The following is a 9,510-nucleotide window of genomic DNA, read 5'->3' on the forward strand; positions in this document are numbered from 1 at the left end:
AAATGCAGATGCAGGGCTCCTCACAAATGTATCTATTGATTTTATCCCAACCCTCCAAATTCATCTGTCTTTACGAACAAACAATTGGATTCTTCTTCAATTAAATGCCAAGTAAACAGTGCAAATAAAACCATTTTGTTTGCTGAGAAGTAATTGAAAATCTGCAACTAATTACAAATTGGCAGGCCTTATGCCTACAAATAGCTGAAGTACTTCGCCAATGCATTGTTTACAGCTGGGTTCAAAACTGGTTTCCTCACACCAGCCATCCACAAGTTATTAATCAATACTGTGCCAACTTCTATACCTCACCTTCCAAAAATTGTAATAAACATTTAATTTTCAATATGTGCTTCATAAACAAAGCTGTTAAAAACTGAAGGGGGTTTAATTGGTTAGAACACACAAAGCCTATCCTTGGGTTGTGCAAATTGACTTTTCCTTTAAAACGTTGTTCTTCCTCAACTGCTCAGAAATCCTGCAACTTAGCTGAAATTAATATTCTGTCAGTCTGGTCACTGAGTCCTCTCTGGCACTCCAAGTGCCACCAGACCTTCTTAATTGAAATTCTGGTGAAAAACATATTCACAGACCACAGAGACATAAGGGGTCAAGAAATTTAATTTGAGATTACTACAAGTATGTAAAGTAGAATTTACAAATGACTACGTGGGATGGACAAGTTTAAAATATGCATGTATGTAAAAGCTGAAAAAATGTATTTTTTTTTTCTTGGAATGTTATGTTTCTACCTTTTCACTTGGCTGGCTTTCTTTTCCTTTCGCTTAATGTTACTTCTTAAAAAGGCATTCCCCATTTACTTTTCCTAACATTTTGTTCCTGACTTTATTGATTTGCTTGATTATTCTGAGATGTACTCGCTTGGTTGTAAGCTATTTTGCTACTCTAACATTGGTCCCTGAAACAGTGCCAGTACGTGGTAAGTTCTCAATAGTCATTGGACAGGTACATGGATTGATGAATGAATGGATGGATGGACAAATGAATGGACAGATGGCCAGATGGATGGATGAATGAAACGAATGAAAGAAGAGATACAGTTACATTGATTGGGGCAAGCAGCAGACCAAAATTGAAGGTTTGTGAAGAGATAGGACTTTAAAGTGGTTCTTTTGATAGGAAATTAAAGGTTGGCCAGGGATTTAGCTCAGCTGTATAAGTGCCTGCCTGGTGAGCATGAGGTCATGAGTTTGATCACCTTTACCAAAAAAAAAAAAAAAAAAAAATTGAAAAGGAAATTGAAGCTTATTCTAAATTGCAAAATACAAACTGGATGCACTTAGAGATGATGGGAAGTGCTGTGTAACAATTTCTCTTTAACATTTAGAAGAACTGTTCTGTGGAAAAACAATTAGACTTTTCTTTGTGTCACCAAAAGCTTAACTCAAGGCTTGTGACTGAACAGTGCGACTTAACATGGCGTTTTCTCACTGAAACAGCTGCCCACCCCATGCAAAGGGAGCAGCAGTAAGATGATGTTGGTGGCAGTTGCACAGACTGAATACCTGCAAGGAGGCAATCAGAAGGGAGGCAGGCATCAAATGTACTGTGGTTCTAGGTTATTTGTCTGATTCCGTCTCTAGACTCTATGACTCAGTGAACAAGTGAGCAACCCATTAAATAGTTGGTAATTATTTTAATAAAAAGGAGAAATTCCAATGAGATGTGCACATTCATTTGCCTTATAACTTAAAAGACAACTTTTAAAAGTGATTTAAATAACTAATGAAAATGCCCTAGCAAAAAAATAAGGTTGAATTTTAGAAGTCTCTTCCTATCTTCTATTCCTCGGGATGCCTTAGGCAGGGGTGTACAGTATTTTAGGTGCATTATAAGCAGGAATTGCATTCCTGGGGAGTATCAGGGACAGCAGGTAAGGTCTTCATTGAGCCCTGTGGTCTAAAGGCAAAGCCTCCGTGAGCGAACCACAGTGGTACCTCAGAAATAAAACAAGGCCAAGACCACTCTATCCATGTGAAGATGACGTCAAGGCTCCTGAGACAATGTTCTGGCAAATTGGAGCAGACTGTAGCCACCTGTCCTTTCAGGACAAACTTCTAGGGATCAAAAAAGATTTTTTTTTTATTTTTTTAATTTTATTTAAGTAGAAAAGAAAAAAAAATCAGGGAAAGGGTACAAGTTATACAGATTTACAGAAAAAAATGAACAGTAGGAAATCACTAGTTAATGGATTACATATTATCATCTTAGAAATAATTGTTCAAGTCACAAAATTAAAGCTTGTAAAGTGGACATTCCATCAATGATACTGCAAACAGTTCTGTTCATTGATCCAATAAAACTCTGTGATATCATTTTCTATCTTATACACTTAAATATACATGCAGTTATATAGTTTGGAGCACTTTCTTTTCCTCTCTTTTGTACCATGACTATTACCCATTTTGGGTTTCATTGCTCCCACGGTTCTTATTACTTTTTTGGAAGAGAGTAAAACCAAATGTGACATAACAGAACAGAATCGGTCAAGTCAAAAGGGTGGACATAATAGTGTAAAAACATAATACAAGGTGATCAACAATGGTTACCATAATGCCTCCCGATATCTCTAATAGAATTGCCTATATAGTTAGTTATAATACAATTGAACAAAACAGTAAAGAATAAAACCGACAAAACCAAAACATTGGAGACATTATAGGTCTTCAAAAGTAGATAAAAGTCAACAAGAATGGGCGTCATAATGAATCTCATTATCTTCACAGCTGATGCCTAAACTTTCGAACCTGATACTATCCAGCAAAACAGAATAGGGGAACATCAGTTAAAAACCAGATGGTGAGAGTAATACAGGGCTTTAAATCAAGGTAATGAAAAGTCAAAGTGGGTTACTATAATATATCCTGCTATTTTTTTTTCCTTTAGTTAAAAGGATAAAGATAAAAAAGTAAATAATGGAGTGGAGATTGAGATAAAAGAGGGCATAACAACGAAACAGCGCAGATCAAAACATAACCATTTAAGCAGAATAGTGTTTCACCACCAGATAATCCTAACCTAAAAGTAGTTACCATATTGTCTCTTTCTTTGAAATCCTTGAGTACAACTTCGTATACTGTAGCATTAAGTATATCAAAACAATGTAAAACCATTCAAGAGAATGACAGCATTACAGAGTATTTAGAATCGACTAACAGAAAATGAACAATGGTTTCTGTATAATCTCCTTGTCTTTAAAAGGTTTTTGCTTATACTATCGTACATAATAAAATCCAATAAGATACAGCCTATTTAGACCATTGGAGACAGAAGGTCAAAAGCTAGATGAGACTTCAAAACAAGAAATTAGTGAGTCACTATTGCTGAATCATTTTCCTTGCACTGCTTTCTGGTTTCCTATTTAGTATTAGTTTGATACCTGAGCTAGAGGCAGGGGCCTTCCAGCGGGTTGAGGGAGGGAGGAAGGATAGAAATATGCCCCCTGCAGGCAGCTCTGGCCAGGGCTGTGTAGGTCCTGCAAGGCTGGCCACGTGTAACCGGAGGCTGGTGTTTTGTCTGGTTAACACAGAATTGTAGGTTGTTTACCAAGCCACAATGCAGTTCTTATCTTGGTGGGATACTGAATACTGAGAATGGGGGTGGAAAAGGACTTTGAATCCTCACCAGTTTCTGTGGCTTCAGGTTTATTGTCTTAGGGAAGCTTCTGTGGAGCCTTGGTGGGCTGGGTGGTTGCCTCCCTGGTGTTCTGAGAGCCCGCTCATCCCACCGGCCCAGCTCCAGTGTCACCTTCTCTTAATGCTCAGGCAAAACAACCTTTCTTTCCTCTGCAGGCTCACTCTCCAATGCCTCAGCTGTCAGTTTCTGCTCTAGATCAGCGATGGCAAACCTTTTAGAAACCAAGTGACAAACTGCAACTCCAAAACCAATCATTTATCACAAAGTGCCAACACTACAATTAAACCTGAATACTGAGGTTTTAGTTCAGAAAAAACAGCTCGTACATTAACGTCTTTTGTCTTAAATGAAAAACACAAAAACATGCATGCCATAGGTTTGTCACCACTGTTCTAGTTGATTCCATACAGACATATCTGTCTTTCAAGGCCTGCAGATCTTCGAGGACAGGAAATAAGTTTCTTTTTTCCATTTATCTCCAGGCATCAGGTCCATTCTGGGCACGTAATAGGTCTTCTTGATTGTCTGGTAAATCACAAAAGAAATTACTTAGGCACCCAAAATATTAAAAGAATTAACATTTTGTGCTTGGATGGGAATCAAGACATGTGACATTCCATGTGAAACTAACCTCTTCTCTCTGCTACAACCTGATTAAATAGGGACAGTTTTCTCAGGAGCCACCTGGAGGCTAATGGTTATTTTCTTACAAGGTGGTTATGTTTACAGTATGACAGCGCTGTGTTTACCTTGGAAAGAGGGCTGTCCTTCATTAAGAAGCTTTCAGCTGAACCCACAAGTCAAGTTATGGTGTTGTGGGCAAAAAGCCAGGAGAGAAGGCCTAGGGGAAAACCCTCACAGAGAAGAAATACCATCTCACCAGTCCCGGGATCCTACAGAATTAGGTAGTGACCTAGCAAAGGATCCATTCAAGACCTGAGCTTGCTCCAAATGGGTGCCAGATTCTGAAGGCACATGCAGCCCTTCAGGGTCAGAGGCCACTGACTCACAAGCAGACTAGGCAGGTGGAATGCTGTACAGCTGCGCCCCTGGTTGCTTTTCCCAACACCTCCCTCTCCCACAGTGACCGCTCATCAGCATGCTATTTCTGCCACCTTGTCACCCTTGTCCAGGGACACAGCAGACATGGGTGTGGACAGCCTGTGCCCAGTTCTTTTTTTGGGGGGACAAGCTCCACTTCCTCTAGCCTTATCAAACCCTTTGTTTCCAAAATTGTTTATCAGCCCCTGAGGAGTGTAGCACCACTCCTCCTTTCCTATGTCCTCCGTGCTGAAGGGAAAAAGAGAAACAGCTGGCCATGAAGATGGCCATCTTGCCCTGGTTCCCTGGCACTCCAGTCTTACAAGCATAAGGCTGTTGAATTTGGTCAGCTGCATTTTGGACACCCTGCTAGAACTTACTTGTAGCTCAGCCTAAAGAAACACATAGCCCCAGATTCTTCCAGTGCTACAGATATAGAACTTCTCCATGCTAAAGAGATTTCAAAGATGAAGTACGGTTTTCCAAACCTTTTTTTATTTACCGACATAATAACAAGTGATAGCTTGTATTTCAACAGAGACACTCCTCTTTTTTACTCAGTTATTCAGCAAAGAATGTGCCATTGTCTCTGCTGTAGAATTTTATTTTATTTGTAAATTGTGCATGCTGCATGCTATGGAATACTGAAAAGCCATACACCCTGGCTTGTTAGTTGACACACAGTATGTGTGATTACAAATTGTTTGAGTAACAGTGGACTATTGAACTGTCATCCAGATGTATGTGGAGTTAACTGTGGGAATGTCCACAAAAGAGGATTATCTTTCTTGTTTCTGTGGCCAACGCCCCCCGCCCCAGAAAGCAGAAACATAAGCACAAAAGCTACTCAAATAGAACAGTAGCTGCAAATGGCTGTTCAGAAGCGAATTTTATCATTTTTTAAAATTAGTCTTTGCAATTAGACTGAATTTGTTCTTTCAAAAGTAAATCATGCAAGGAAAATGCCAAACAACAACCTAAACAAATTGAAACTTTGCCCTTTGAAGTGATTTGTTGTATATTTAAGCGCCTGGAAATTCAGAACGCAGTAGATTCAAGGTAGAATCTTGAATTCTACCTTGAATGTCCTGAGCCCCTCAGCGAGCTGTCTTTGTGTGTACAGAATGTGTTTATCTGTCTGCTATGCAGCACTACAACCATTAGTTGGTTGTTGTCACTATACTGACTGGTGGGAAACAATCCAGAAGTCCTCGGTGACTGGTTTCTTAAAAGATATTTGAACGCAATGAGATGCCACTTCCCACCTACTAGGATGGCTAAAATAAAAACATTAGGCAGTAATAAGTGTTTGTAAGGATGTAAAGAAGTTGGAGCTTCCACATGTTGCTGGTGAGAATGCAAAATGGAATAGCCACTTTGGAAAACAGTTCGGCAGTTCTACATACTGAACATGGAATTGCATGTCCACTCTGAGGTGTATGTGTCCAGGACGAGTGAAAATACAGGTCCACGCAAAGACTCAGACATGAATATTCAAAGCAGCAATATGCATAGGAGTTTAGAAATGGAAAAAAATCCAGATTGTCCATCACCTGTTGAATAGATAAATATAGCATATTGTTCAGCTGTAAGGAGGAATGAAGCATAGACCCAGCATGGATGAACCTTGAAGATGTGTTCAGTGAAAAGAGGCAGACTCAAAAGAGCACAAATGATATAAATGCCTTGGCAAGAAATGCTGGCAGTGGACAAATCTATATAGACAAGGAGTAGATCAGTGGTTTCCTAGAGCTGAAGAGGCAGAAGGGAAACATGGAGAGTGACTGGTAATGGATGTGGAGTTTCTATGTAGAGGCAAGAGACAGGGTACTGGGGTTTGAACCCTCGACCTGATACATACATACGAAGCACATGCTCTGTCACTGAGCTACAGCCCCAAATCCCTGGTGTTTCTTTTCTCAGTGATAAAATCTTCTAAAATTGACTGTGGCAATGGATGTACAACTCCATAAATAAATTAAAACCCATTGAATTTTAAACTTTGAATTGGGCAAATTGCATGGTATATGAATTAAACCTCAAGCTGTTTAAAAATCAAGGCATGATGAAGATTTTCAGGATAAAAAGATGTTTAAAAGTATTGGAGAGTAATTTTTTTTAAATAGCTAAAATTAGGATAACTTCAAAAACACATATCTGAGCTTTTTTGGCAGCATGAGAAAGAGGGAGAAATGGTTTTAAATTTAGTAAGCCTTTCTTTTTCCCTCTTTTTTTCTTTCTGGAATGAAAGATCTGTTACCCATTTGACGGTGTCAGGGCTTTCTGTCTCACGTTGGAATCTATAGCACTAAGTCGGCACCCAGCCAGCTGTAGCTTTGTGCGATGAGATACCAATAGTATGTGGAAATATATCAATTTGAACTTACTTTAAATTCTGTAGCAGGCAAGTTTAAAAAAATTAAATCATGAAACATCAGGCAAGCAAGAGGAAACAAACAAATAGGAAATCCTCTCTAGATTATATTCACACTCCACTTTCTACAGTTTAAGCTGAAGAAAAATGTGGAATTTCCTACAGAGTGATTAATAGGCTTGCGTGGTGACATACAGGACTCTGAGCTTGACCCTTACAGGTAAAGGCTAACTGGTATGTTAAGCTGATTACACAATTTCCTCCAAATACATGGGCAAGTGGTTTGCACAGTTGCCTTGACTTTTGCCCTTATAAATGCACATTTATAAATGACTTGCTTTTTCAGCCAAAGTAATGCTTATTTTAGATGTGACATGTGTTATGTAAACAGCCTGATACGGAGCCCCAGCTTCCTAAGCTTCATAGCCAGGACAGGTATTATTAGAGTTGTTGGAGGACAGGACTTAGGGGGACCCAAAATTCAGCTCAGAGATGTGGCTCGATTCTCAGGGCACACAAAACCCAAAACTGTTTTCCACCCGCCAGTTTTGTGAAGCAGACTGGTGGATTTCAAATGTGTTCCACAAATAGCTTTTAATATTCCAAGAGTAGGAGCTAGTAAATGATTTGTAGTAAATGATGAGAAGCCTTAGTTCAAGTGTTTTGTTGGGATCTCCTTTTAGAACATCAGTCTGTAAAAAGAAGACAGCCTTTGGTACTTCTTCAAAACTAAGATAGAGAAAAGGCTTCCAGTCAGCATTTCTGTTCTATGATCATTGTCACAAGAAGACAACGTAATTCTTTTATAGTCTAGAGAACACTTACTTACTGAGATGCTTTGTTTGTTTTACAAGAGGTACTACTTCCTTGTACTTGAAGGTTTCAAAAAGCTATTATGTATAAACAGGAAATGCCATTTCAGATGATAAATGAAAATGCTGTTTCAGAAAATAGCTGTTTATCTGTACATTTGTAAGACAAGCACCTTTATTGAACCTAATATATCTTGATTTGATAAGTGAAAAAGAGATTTGCAAACATTGACTTAGATGGGATCTACTCATGTATGTCTGTTCCTGAATGAGTTAAGCAGTTAGGAGACAAATTGATTTTTATTTGTCCATACAGAGATAATTCTGTTTATGCTTTCCAGGTCTAGACTATGACAAGCCCTGAGCCCATGTAGAAAACAGAACGTTGTTAGAACTCAGAGGATTCAGTGTACCATTCACCTTCAAAGTGCATGGATGCGCCTCTAAAATAGTGTGCAAACTCTTTATAAATCATCTCGTTCACATGGAGTCTTACATGAGATGAGACTCATTAGCCCAGAAATGTTTGCTGATGTACAGAGATGACTCATGCAGTAATCTTGTCCTTTATCTCATTATTTTGCTCAGTGGTCTGGAGTACTTATAATAAAAACCTACCCTTCCACTTTCTGGCTGACTGTGTGTGGGGCCCTGGACTCAATCTAATCCCTTCAGGAACTGGGCTTCTTCTGTGACTTGTCATTATCCAGTAACCATTAACTACTAACAGTGACATCCTCTGCTTGTCGTACTTACTCCTGTGTGCACAGGGCTCTGCCAGATGTACTCAGAACCAGAGATCTTTAGTGACCATCCCTAAGTGCTGGTAGAAGGTTAAGGTCTCCTGAATTTTGGATTTAACCTCCACATGTGCAAATCCAAGTTTCATGAGCTTCCTATCTCAGTGAAACAGTCTGAGAAGTTTCCATTGCTGCTTCATTTTCCTATGAGAGCACCCTTTAAAAATCTACATTAACAAACTATTTCTGTAACATATATATGGATCAGATATTTCAGAAGTGGAAAATACAGGACATCTTACAGTGAGCACACTTCCCAGAATAAGCTTAAGTGTTCTACCTCCCCTTGGTATTTTTGCAAAAAGAACAAAAACATCCAACTATGGAGCTACACGTATGCCCTTTTTTATAGTGGCTTCTCATTTGCCAAATTATGAAAGTGGCCTAGAACCCAAACAGATTAAAGGGTAAGGAAAACCTTGTGTATTTACTCAATGAAGAATTATTCTATCATAAAGGAAGAGAAATTGAAGTCATTTATAGGAAAATGAATAAAACTTTAATTGTAAAGTTAAGTGAAATAATAGATATAGGAAGTTATAGTATGGATTTTCTTATGAGAAACCTAAAATATAAATAAAGTGTAAAAAGGGAGAGAAGACAGAAAAATAGGAGATTAATTTCTTGAACATGGGAAAGATGAGGGGAATGGAAAGAAAGAAGGGAAGAGAGGTGGAGGTGGTGCTATTAAAATGATCAAATTATATTTTACATAAATACCAATTTCCCCCAAAAATGTCATTATGGATCTCAAACATAACAATTAAAATAATTTTAAAGAATAAAAATAAAATACTTCTATAAAAAATGTATTACTGTTTCACAG

The 9,510-nt window shown here is 38.5% G+C and overlaps 1 protein-coding gene across 5 annotated transcripts in view; it reads left to right on the forward strand.

Moving 5' to 3' along the window:
• Positions 1–9,510, forward strand: part of Vti1a (vesicle transport through interaction with t-SNAREs 1A) — a 370,470-nt gene that overhangs the window by 281,394 nt on the left and 79,566 nt on the right. The window lies entirely within an intron of this gene.

The sequence above is a fragment of the Cavia porcellus genome, unplaced genomic scaffold (genome assembly GCF_034190915.1).
Source record: "Cavia porcellus strain 051 isolate PalLab524CR breed Dunkin Hartley unplaced genomic scaffold, mCavPor4.1 scaffold_2, whole genome shotgun sequence".
NCBI lineage: Eukaryota > Metazoa > Chordata > Mammalia > Rodentia > Caviidae > Cavia > Cavia porcellus.